Source organism: Schistocerca serialis, chromosome 9 (assembly GCF_023864345.2).
Source record: "Schistocerca serialis cubense isolate TAMUIC-IGC-003099 chromosome 9, iqSchSeri2.2, whole genome shotgun sequence".
In the NCBI taxonomy this organism is placed as follows: domain Eukaryota; kingdom Metazoa; phylum Arthropoda; class Insecta; order Orthoptera; family Acrididae; genus Schistocerca; species Schistocerca serialis.
This window is the reverse complement of record NC_064646.1, coordinates 159,304,676-159,316,716: the sequence shown is the minus strand read 5'-3', so window position 1 is coordinate 159,316,716 and position 12,041 is coordinate 159,304,676. Positions and strand designations below refer to the sequence as shown.

General features: G+C 44.8%; 1 protein-coding gene across 2 annotated transcripts in view; it reads right to left on the bottom strand.

Annotated features, from left to right (window-relative positions):
- LOC126418442 (prolactin-releasing peptide receptor-like) overlaps window positions 1–12,041 on the bottom strand; it is a 981,871-nt gene that overhangs the window by 785,004 nt on the left and 184,826 nt on the right. The window lies entirely within an intron of this gene.

The window sequence follows — 12,041 nt, the reverse complement described above, 5'->3', positions numbered from 1 at the left end:
ATCATCATCATTTCATCCCCATCGACGTGCAAGTCTCCGAAGTGGCGTCAAATTGAAAGACTTGCACCAGGCGAACGGTCTACCCGACGGGAGGCCATTGTCACACGACTTTATTTTTATCTTATTTTAACTAAAGTTCAGTCTTGATCACAACACTTATGTCTCAATAACATAGGTGACCGGTTTCGGTTATATTTATATAACCATCTTCAGACCCATGGCTCCTTCAGCTCTCTTCAGCTGCTACGAAGTGAACTGATCATCTAACTCTAATCACTTGTCACATTATTAAGCACTATTTACGGCATAATTGTTAGAGCTCGCGACCGACAAAGAAGAAACCAAGCGAGACAACGGCTACGCGATATCTTTAGAAGACGTCAGATAAGCATATTTCCTTCAGTGGTGTCAGGGAAAGTCATCGTATACAATTCTTGCTAAAATACACCGTGTTTGTTAACCCCGACGCATTTCTAAAGTGGGAAGTTTCATTTACTGTAACCGGCTGTACATGGTAACAGGTAATCATGGTAAAAAAATTGTATTGCATTCTACTTCCATCATTTTGACTTAGCCTCAGCCAATGGCGTGAGTAGTTACGTGGACTACTCTGCAGTACTTGTGGCTGGCTCCCACGCTGCAACACTGAGCTAGGGACGCCACCACGGTATTGCTGAATGAGACACACCAACTTTCTGCCGGAAACCCACCAGTGGGGGGTACGCAAGAGGGTCGGCGAGGTAGCGGCCGCAACAGCGAGTCGCTCTCTTGCCTGCCACCTTCCTTGCCCTCTGGTCTTGTCCACCAGTCCTTCCTGTTGAGGGCCAAATGTTCTTTCCGCGCCATGTGCGGTTAACTCCGCGACCGTAGCAAGTTTTCGTAAATATTGTACCGCTTAGTGGTAGTTCTTAGGAATGAAACATACACTCCTGGAAATGGAAAAAAGAACACATTGACACCGGTGTGTCAGACCCACCATACTTGCTCCGGACACTGCGAGAGGGCTGTACAAGCAATGATCACACGCACGGCACAGCGGACACACCAGGAACCGCGGTGTTGGCCGGCGAATGGCGCTAGCTGCGCAGCATTTGTGCACCGCCGCCGTCAGTGTCAGCCAGTTTGCCGTGGCATACGGAGCTCCATCGCAGTCTTTAACACTGGTAGCATGCCGCGACAGCGTGGACGTGAACAGTATGTGCAGTTGACGGACTTTGACCGAGGGCGTATAGTGGGCATGCGGGAGGCCGGGTGGACGTACCGCCGAATTGCTCAACACGTGGGGCGTCAGGTCTCCACAGTACATCGATGTTGTCGCCAGTGGTCGGCGGAAGGTGCACGTGCCCGTCGACCTGCGACCGGACCGCAGCGACGCACGGATGCACGCCAAGACCGTAGGATCCTACGCAGTGCCGTAGGGGACCTCACCGCCACTTCCCAGCAAATTAGGGACACTGTTGCTCCTGGGGTATCGGCGAGGACCATTCGCAACCGTCTCCATGAAGCTGGGCTACGGTCCCGCACACCGTTAGGTCGTCTTCCGCTCACGCCCCAACATCGTGCAGCCCGCCTCCAGTGGTGTCGCGACAGGCGTGAATGGAGGGACAAATGGAGACGTGTCGTCGTCAGCGATGAGAGTCGCTTCTGCCTTGGTGCCAATGATGGTCGTATGCGTGTTTGGCGCCGTGCAGGTGAGCGCCACAATCAGGACTGCATACGACCGAGGCACACAGGGTCAACACCCGGCATCATGGTGTGGGGAGCGTTCTCCTACACTGGCCGTACACCACTGGTGATCGTCGAGGGGACACTGAATAGTGCACGGTACATCCAAACCGTCATCGAACCCATCGTTCTACCATTCCTAGACCGGCCAGGGAACTTGCTGTTCCAACAGGACAATGCACGTCCGCATGTATCCCGTGCCACCCAACGTGCTCTAGAAGGTGTAAGTCAACTACCCTGGCCAGCAAGATCTCCGGATCTGTCCCCCATTGAGCATGTTTGGGACTGGATGAAGCGTCGTCTCACGCGGTCTGCACGTCCAGCACGAACGCTGGTCCAACTGAGGCGCCAGGTGGAAATGGCATGGCAAGCCGTTCCACAGGACTACATCCAGCATCTCTACGATCGTCTCCATGGGAGAATAGCAGCCTGCATTGCTGCAAAAGGTGGATAGACACTGTACTAGTGCCGACATTGTGCATGCTCTGTTGCCTGTGTCTATGTGCCTGTGGTTCTGTCAGTGTGATCATGTGATGTATCTGACCCCAGGAATGTGTCAATAAAGTTTCCCCTTCCTGGGACAATGAATTCATGGTGTTCGTATTTCAATTTCCAGGAGTGTATTTTTCTCTGAATTCTTGCATTTGTAGTAAAGACACCCAGGACGCCCATCTCAGCTCCTGATAACATCCTGACACGTATAAACTGGGGTCCGAGAGTGGGCTCCTTTCGATTCGAATCGATATTTGTCTGCCGGTCCTACGTGCTGGCAACCATAGCGACGCCTGTCGGTTTGGTGCGTCTGGTCTCCTAGCTCTTTGCGCTAGACGCACCTTCGGGCGCGCCCGACTGCGTGGTAGGCCGTAACGGTTCAATCAGGCATACGAGCGCGCAATATGACCGCGCGCCGCTGCACCGCATCCAACGCCGCTGCGAGCCCCCGCCTCTCGCAGCCGACCCGACGCCGCCGCTTTCCCTGCCACTGCCGCCGCCCTCGCCGCCGCCGGCGTCGACGTAGCCCCCACCGCCACCCCAGCCGTGATGTAAGTGTTGCTGTAATGCATTCTGCTAGTTAATAATTCCGGCAAGATTCCGCCGAGGAATCTTTTCGTCGCCTAGAATTGAGCGAGACCTTTTTTTGTGTACATCTGTTCTGTCTCAGTCCCAGTTTTGTAAGCACGCCTAATTTATGTCTTCGCTGCCCCCAACGAGCCTGATCGCATTACCTTACAGCGACAACGGATAACCACCCTGTCAGTTGAAAAAATAGTGTTACAGGAACGGCTTAACGCGATAACTACATCTACATCTACATTTATACTCTTCAAACCACCCAACGGTGTGGGGCGGAGGGCACTTTACGTGCCACTGTCATTAACTCTCTTTCCTGTTCCAGTCGCGTATGGTTCGCGGGAAGAATGACTGCCGGAAAGCCTCCGTGCGCGCTCGGATCCCTCTAAGTTTACATTCGTGATCTCCTCGGGAGGTAAAAGTAGGGGGAAGCAATATATTCGATACCTCATCCAGAAACGCACCCTCTCGAAACCTGGACAGCAAACTACACCGCGATGCACAGACAGCTCCTCTCTTGCAGAGTCTGCCACTTGAGTTTGCTAAACATCTCCGTAACGCTATCACCCTTACCAAATAACCCTGTGATGAAACGCGTCGCTCTTCTTTGGATCTTCTCTATCTCCTCTGTCAACCCGATCTGGTACGGATCCCACACTGATGAACAATACTCAAGTATAGGTCGAACGAGTGTTTTGTAAGCGACCTCCTTTGTTGATGGACTACATTATCTAAGGACTCTCCCAATGAATCTCAACCTGGTACCCGCCTTACCAACAATTAATTTTATATTATCATTCCAATTCAAATCGTTCCGCACGCATACTCCCAGATATTTTACAGAAGTAACTGCTACCAGTGTTTGTTCCGCTATCATATAATCATACAATAAGGATCCTTCTTTCTATGTATTCGCCATACATTACATTTGTCTATGTTAAGGGTCAGTTGCCACTCCCTGCACCAAGTGCCTATCCGCTGCAGATCTTCCTGTATTTCGCTACAATTTTCTAATGCAGCAACTTTTCTGTATACTACAGCATCATCCACGAAAAGCCGTATGGAACTTCCGACACTATCTACTAGGTCATTTATATATATTGTGAAAAGCAATGGTCCCGTAACATTCCCCTGTGGCACGTCAGAGGTTACTTTAACATCTGTAGACGTCTCTCCATTGACAACAACATGCTGCGTTCTGTTTGCTAAAAACTCTTCAATCCAGCCACACAGCTGGTCTGACACTCCGTAGGCTCTTACTTTGTTTAGCAGGCGACAGTGCGGAACTTTATCGAACGCTTTTCGGAAGTCAAGGAAAATGGCATCTACCTGGCAGCCTGTATCTAATATTTTGTGGGTCTCATGAACAAATAAAGCGAGTTGGGTCTCACACGATCGCAGTTTCCGGAATCCTTGTTGATTCCTACAGAGTAGATTCTGGGTTTCCAGAAATGACATGATACGCGAGCAAAAAACATGTTCTAAAATTCTGCAACAGATCAGTGTCAGAGATATATGCCAATAGTTTTGCGCATCTGCTCGAAGACCCTTCTTGAAAACTGGAACTACCTCGTGAACGTGAAGCCATAGTTGCCTTAAAGTTAAGCAAGAAATTCAGTACCAGATATAGCCATTACGCTTCTGGCCGTAACTTTTGTACAATCTTTTGCTAGAAAGCCAGACGAAAATACAACAAGACCAGATCAATTTTAATTAAATGTCACCAAACTGAAGCTTTCGGGCGATCCGCGAATCAGTAGACGCATTGCTGGAATCACCCACATTTGAATTCTTGGTAAAGCGGTTAGCAGAGCGCAAGCGGTTAGTTATTACCGTGATCGATTGTCCATTTTTAGACAGGGGAGGACTTTGAAGCATTTGCAGGAACAATTACGGCAGTGTCTTGTCGCACATACACCCCAGGAAGGGACAACACACGTTACTTCAGGAAGCTCAAGCGAGAGCAATCGATGTATTTATATGCAGAATCAGTCCACATATAGGAAATGAGGTAAAGGTGGCCTTCGTTACCGTCTAGTATGAAGCAGTCAATTTTCTCTATTACGCGAGGAAGTGGGAAGATTCGTACGCGCCCACGCGCGCGCCTGTGAAGCGCGACATGTGTTCATTAAAGAGACGTACTGCCAGAGATGTGGGAAGCTCAACCATACGGCCGAGAGCTGCTCGACTTTGTGTTGCAAGAAATACCATACTGTCGGACAGGAACAGTATCGTTGTCCGCAAAGTAAATGGCCAAATTCTCTCAAGAGCAGCAGGTAACAAAAGATATAAACAGGAGTACTAATCCACGAGAAAACGAGCGTGGGGCAGGCTCTTCTACCGACCCTCCTCTAAAATGGAATATATGAACCCTATAAAAATGGAAGAGCCCACCGAGGTAGCAAATTTAGTTTTAGAGGGGTAGTTCAGAGGGAAGACTGTTAAAATTATTGTGGATATCGGAGCTCAGAATTAGTGTTCTTTTCGTTTCTAATCTTGACAAGCGTGTGCTAAAACCGCCACGCTACAATGTAAGTGGACTTGGAGACGAGATGATAATTCCTGTATGCACATGTACAATAGACCTGCACGTTGAATGGAGAAAGTATGTCTTTGATGTGGAAGTAGCGGCGAAACGCAGACGGGATTTTGATATCATTCCGGGGGACGATTTCCTAACACGCTATCAGGCTGTGATAGTTTATGGAACGCACACTGTTGGGTACAGTGATACAGACCACTGTACGGACAGTGAGGATGTGTCTAATTCACTGTGAAGAGAGGCCTACCTCACAACCTCCAACTGCGTAACAATTAGCGACAGAACGGTTAAGTTCTCTGGATTGAAGTCAAAGACCGGGTACCGCCATGATCGGACTTTCTGGTCGACTCGATCGCCCAGAACGACTTTCTCGGCAGGCTGCAAGTCCAGGGTCTAAGTAGACCCGAAGTAAAACGGAACAGGTTTCATATACCTGCGTGTGTTGGCAATTCTGGTCAGTGGGACGTAGGAATCGCACGTGGCACAGTACTAGACAGAGGCGAAGAAGTTACGCAAATAGATGTTTCGAACCAGAAACAGATTCAAGAGAGAAGATGTAAGCAGTTACTTGTGTAGAAGGTTTGGCACTTTCACATTCGATAAGAAATTAGTTGAAAGAGAAGTTGACACATTTGCCGTAGTCAGAACAAAATATTTTGTACCCAGTTTTAGAACAATATGCGCGGTTATTCGAGGAAAGGCAATATTTGCCAGCAAATGACCTCATACAACGCGAAATTCCCACGGGAGACGCTAGACCAATAGCGCGGCAGCAGTAACGTTTACCATATCAATTACAATCTGTTGAAGATACGATTCAACAGCAATTGGCAGCAGGTGCAATTCGACCCTCTTCAAACCCTTGGGCCAGTCCAATTGTCATTGTGCCACAAAATTCAATCAATGGAGAGGAAACCTATAGTCTATGTGTCGATATGAGAGCGGCAAACCGTATGCTTACCCTCTGCGACGTATCGACGAAACCTTAACCAGGTTAGGAAATTGCAAATATTTTACCACCCTGGACATGCGTTCTTGGATATTATCAGATTCCGATTTCACCACAAGATAGACCTAAAACTACTTTTCTGGTCCCATCTGGATTATATGAATTCTTACTCTTGCCTTTTGATCTAGGAAATGCGTCTGCCACTTTTTAAAAATTTGCCGACTTATTGAGAGTTTAAAGCCTACTGTGTGCCTCGTGTATATCGACGAAGTCATAATTTTTGCAGAAACAATGGAAGAGCATGCTGAAAGATTAAGAAATGTATTGTCTAGATTTGCAAGTGCACACTTGAGTTTAAAACTAGAAAAATGTTCTTTTGCAAAGTCACAGGCTCAGTACCTGGGGAACATCTTAGTTCAGATGGAGCTAAGGCAGATCCTAGGCTAATTGAAGTAGTGGATAATTTTCAACCCCAAGAAATATTAAAGAGTGACAGTCTTTCTTAGGTTTGGCCAACTATTATAGGCGTTTTGTCTAGGATTATGCTACAATAGCAAAGCCCTTAACAAAATTACTAAAGAAAGATGCAGTGTTTGAATGGACAGGTGAGTACGAAGCAGCAATGAGGAAAATTATATAAATTTGGATTAGTTCACCTCTACTAATGCATTTAGATTTTGAAAAACCTTTTATTCTCTCGACGAAGTCATCCGACTACGCCATCGAAACTGTTTTAAGTCAGGTATATAATGGTGAGGAAAGATCAGTTGGTTACGCCTCCAGACTAATTAACTCAGCAGAAATTACAGTATTACAGAGAAGGAGTTGCTACGACCGCAGCTCGTGGTCGTACGGTAGCGTTCTCGCCTCTCACGCCCGGGTTCCCGGGTTCGATTCACGGCGGGGGTCAGGGATTTTCTCTGCCTCGTGATGACTAGGTGTTGTGTGATGTCCTTAGGGTAGTTAGGTTTAAGTAGTTCTAAGTTCTAGGGGACTGATGACCATAGATATTAAGTCCCCATAGTGCTCAGAGCCATTTGAACCATTTTAAAAGTAGTTGTTAGCTCTCATGTTTGGAGTAAATTAATGTAAGTGTTACTTGTATGTCAGTTCACTGTGGTCACGGACCACGCTGCTTTACTATGGCTGTTAAGTTTAAAAGACCCCAGTAGTCGCTTGACTACATGGGCATTAAAACTATCAGAATATGATTACAGAGTTCAGCATAAGACTGGCCGGCTGCACAGTAATACCGACAGCGTAAGAACAACGGGTAGAGCGGGAGCAAACAGATGACGTTTCCCTAGAAAAAAATGAAAAAATCACAAGAGAGAGAGAGATGTAGAATGCCACGGATATGCCTCACTCTCTGATTATGTTACAGAAAACGGTATATTTTATCGCAATATACCGTTGGGTAACACAGTAGTAATACCTAAATAATTACAACAGTCTATAGGCCAGCCATAATGGACAACGAGCCACGAATCCAAGAATAGCCTAAAACTACTGGTGGAGAGGTAGACAGACCGACGTGAGGAAGTATATACGAGGGGCGTTCAGAAAGTAACCTCCGGTTGATTTAAAAAAATACACCAAGTTAAATAAAAATATTTTAATATATACATCTTACAACTACATCTTTGCACTATTTTTCTACATAGTCTCCATAGCGATTGAGGCACTTATCGTATCTCTTCACAAGCTTTGAAATTCCTTCTGCATAAAAATCACCCGCTTGTGCCTGGAGCCAGCCTGTGACCGCATCTTTGAGCTCTTCGTCGTCATCAAACCGCTGTGACCCGAGCCATTTCTTCAAATGCATGAAGAGGTGATAATCACTTGGCGCCAGGTCTGGGCTGTAAGGTGGATGGTTGATAACGTCCCACTTGAAGGACTCAAGAAGGGCCGTTGTTCTGCGAGCAGAGTGAGGACGGGCGTTATCGTGCAAAAAAACGATACCGGAAGTCAGCATACCACGGCGTTTGTTCTGTATAGCCCGTCGTAACTATTTTATTGTTTCACAGTACACGTCTTGATTAATGGTCGTACCACGTTCCATGAATTCAACCAACAACACCCCTTTGGCATCCCAAAACACCGTTGCCATCAGTTTTCTGGCAGAAAAATCTTGCGAGGCTTTTCTTGGTTTGGTAGGCGAATTTGAATGTGCCCACATCTTTGATTGTTCTTTTGTCTCAGGGTTCACGTACTTAATCCAGGTTTCGTCACTGGTCACGATTCTGTTTAACAATGGTTCTCCTTCGTCCTCATAACGTGACAGAAAGTCTAATGCAGAGGCCATTCTTTGAGTTTTGTGGTGGTCGGTAAGAATTTTGGGCACCCATCGTGCACAGAACTTACGGTAACCCAATCTTGCTGTCACTATCTCGTACAAGAGAGTCTTAGAAATCTGTGGAAAACCAGTAGACAACTCCGACATTGAGAAACGTCGATTTTCACGAACTTTTGCATCAACTGTCTGAACGAGTTCGTCAGTCACCAATGATGGTCTACCACTCCTCTCTTCATCATGAACGTTTTCTCGTCCACTTTTAAATAAACGTACCCATTCACGAACAACTACTTCACTCATAACTCTTGGTCCGTACACGGCACAAAGCTCACGATGAATAGCTGCTGCAGAATATCCTTTGGCTGTAAAAAACCTTATGACAGCACGCACTTCACATTTGGCGGGGTTTTCTATTGCAGCACACATTTCAAACTGCCACAAAAACTAAAGTAGTGCAGGTACGACGTTCACTCGACCACGGCTTGATGCCGACTGACCTGTTGAGTGCGTGAACGCACAGATGGCGTCGCTACTCCCCCCACAACCCGCACTGTGACCAATCGGAGGTTACTTTCTGAACCGCCCTCGTACAACATTGTCTGCCTCGTACGCATAGAGTTCCTCCATCAGGGACTGAAGATCCTTTACAAACCAGAATCATCGAGACAATTTCATATTGTGGCCTCTGTACTTTAAACATAGCTGCGCTACAGCAACGGTTCCACGTAAATCAGACTAAGAGCAGCCGACCAGTTGCAAAGGATAAAGTAATCTTTACCTAGGTTTCAATAGATATAAATCTATCTTCTTCAGAAGACGGCAGTATTATAACAACATGAAGTGATATGTCCTTATCGTTTAGGCAAACATCTGCATAGTTACATTAATCATATAAAATATAGCCCTGAAAACAGGGTTTGTCAGACAAATAAAATAGGTACATAGAAGTTGCAGAGCGCTCTGCAACTTCTATGTACCTATTTATAACGATTGTGTACCGATTTCTATCCCTCCGATTACAGCGCCATCTGTGGCGAAGCGAAGACAATGTTTCAGACAAAATGTATGTAGATTTTGCCATGGAATCATAATCTGCAATAAAAACGGTGTTCCAATTGAAAATGTAGAAGTTTGACCCGCCATCCACGCACAGACTAGAGTGGCGGGTCTAGTGTGGTATCGTTGTATGTCCTCCTTCGAGACAAGCAAATTGGAATTTTAACCTTTTTTTTTTTTTTTTGAGATTTTTCAATGTCTTCAGTTACAATTAACAACCTCAATAATGATTGCTCTCCTGCGCTCCTCAACATTTCCATCTTCGTTTACTTTAACTCTAACGTAGATTAAATCTAAATATCCTATTAATTCAGTTCAGCAGATGGGAACATTACGTTTCGTTTCGTTAGTATGTTACTGTTCCTTTAGTTACTAAATGCATCAGTCTATAATGATCCTTCAAAAATTTTTTGTTTTATTTTGAGATAGCATACAAATAAAATTTCACAGTTTCGGTGGAAACCATGTAGACTAATATTGTCTCAATTTAAAGGACAACATTCTAGAACTAAACTAGGTATATCCAGTAACCAGACTAAACACGTTACACAACATACGGTAGGCTACGTATTAAGAATTATCACCGAAGTAATTGTGAAACTGAAATGACAAAAATATTTCATTGATGCTTCTATAAATTCCTCTTAGAACGAATGTCGTTGATGTTCGTTCAATCAATTAGTTTGTTTGCAATTTCATCCTTAGTCACAACAAACTGACAATTATTAAATCAGATAAAATATTCTTTTATTTCATTTCCACTTATTTGAACGCTTTAGTGTGTGATCATATTTGTTCTAATGGCTCGTAATTATGTTCGCATTTGAAAATGACTTAGTATATGAGTAAGCTATCTATGAAAATTTAACTATAAATTAAAATACTGAATATTCTTTTTCAGAAACTTTTTCTCGTCTAACGTGTACTAAGATATCTTATTCAACTGCTGAATGGTTCAAATGGCTCTGAGCACTATGGGACTCAACTGCTGAGGTCATTAGTCCCCTAGAACTTAGAACTAGTTAAACCTAACTAACCTAAGGACATCACAAACATCCATGCCCGAGGCAGGATTCGAACCTCCGACCGTAGCGGTCTTGCGGTTCCAGACTGCAGCGCCTTTAACCGCACGGCCACTTCGGCCGGCTTCAACTGCTGAGCAGTACTGACTGTTCATTGGTTGGCCCTATTTTGCGCATGTGAACAGTGTGGTGAAACAAAACTAAGTGAAATGCTAAACTTGAAATAATGAAAATAGATCTAATTAAAACCCAAAAGAAACAAATCGCGTACTTACAAGGCGAACTCCCCATCGCCCCTCCCCCTTACCCTCAGATTTAGTGGTAAAATGGACCAGAGAATATCCCATCAAACACAACATAGATCAAGCATGAAAACAGGACGAAGGGGCACTGAAATGTGAAAAAATACTAATATTGAACGGCCCAAGCTGAAGATGTGCAACATCGAGCGAACTGACAGAATCATTGCATCGTGGTTGTATGGTCACGGTACCAGAACGCACAGCCGAAAATCGGTGTTTTTTTTTCACAAAATTATGAACTTTCCGTCCGGACATTGACGTGTTTGTTCTCTTTCAGTAGTTTTGGCAATTGTCGTACTATACATTTGTTATAGAATATGAGTCATGTGGTAAGAATGTAGTGCCGTCGTAAGTGAATGTGATGAATAGTGAGAACATGAGGGATGTCACATATATGTCTCACAGAAATAAAAACAACCGATAAATGCGTGTGAACTATGTTACAACAAATGAAATCAAAAGTCAAAATTTTCAAAACGGAACGCAAGAGTCATAACATGTGCTACTTGTAAAGAACAAATGAGAGGTACGTACGTCTGAAGGTCCCTTCCTTACATCTCGCTGTTGGAAACGGACGTTACATCACAACACAGACGTGATTTGAATACAGCGAACAAAACTTCAATGACTGGACTGACAGTCCATAACTTTGTCAAAAAAATAATAATAATAATAATACATACGGGGTGCGAGGCAACTTTGAATACGTATCTCCCCATTTGCAATTCAACACCCTGATCACATAACCACAACGCCGTTGTTATTCACATTCGCTCGATGTTACACATCTTGAGCTCGGCTAGTTCGCTGTTTCTATTTTGCTTCTTTCTTCACAGTTCAGTACACCTTTCCTTTTCATGCTTGATCGGTGTCCAGATTTTGATGGGCTATCCCCTGGGCTATCTTATCACTAAATCTAAGGGTGGTGCTTAACTCAACGCTGAAGTACGTTATGAAAATTGTGTAACATGAAATGAAAATTTTGATTCGAATTATCCACGAAATAACATACTCCTCAACTCTGTAGAAAATAACTGTTTAATATTATCTACGCCGTTCAAGTAAATTAATCTGCTTA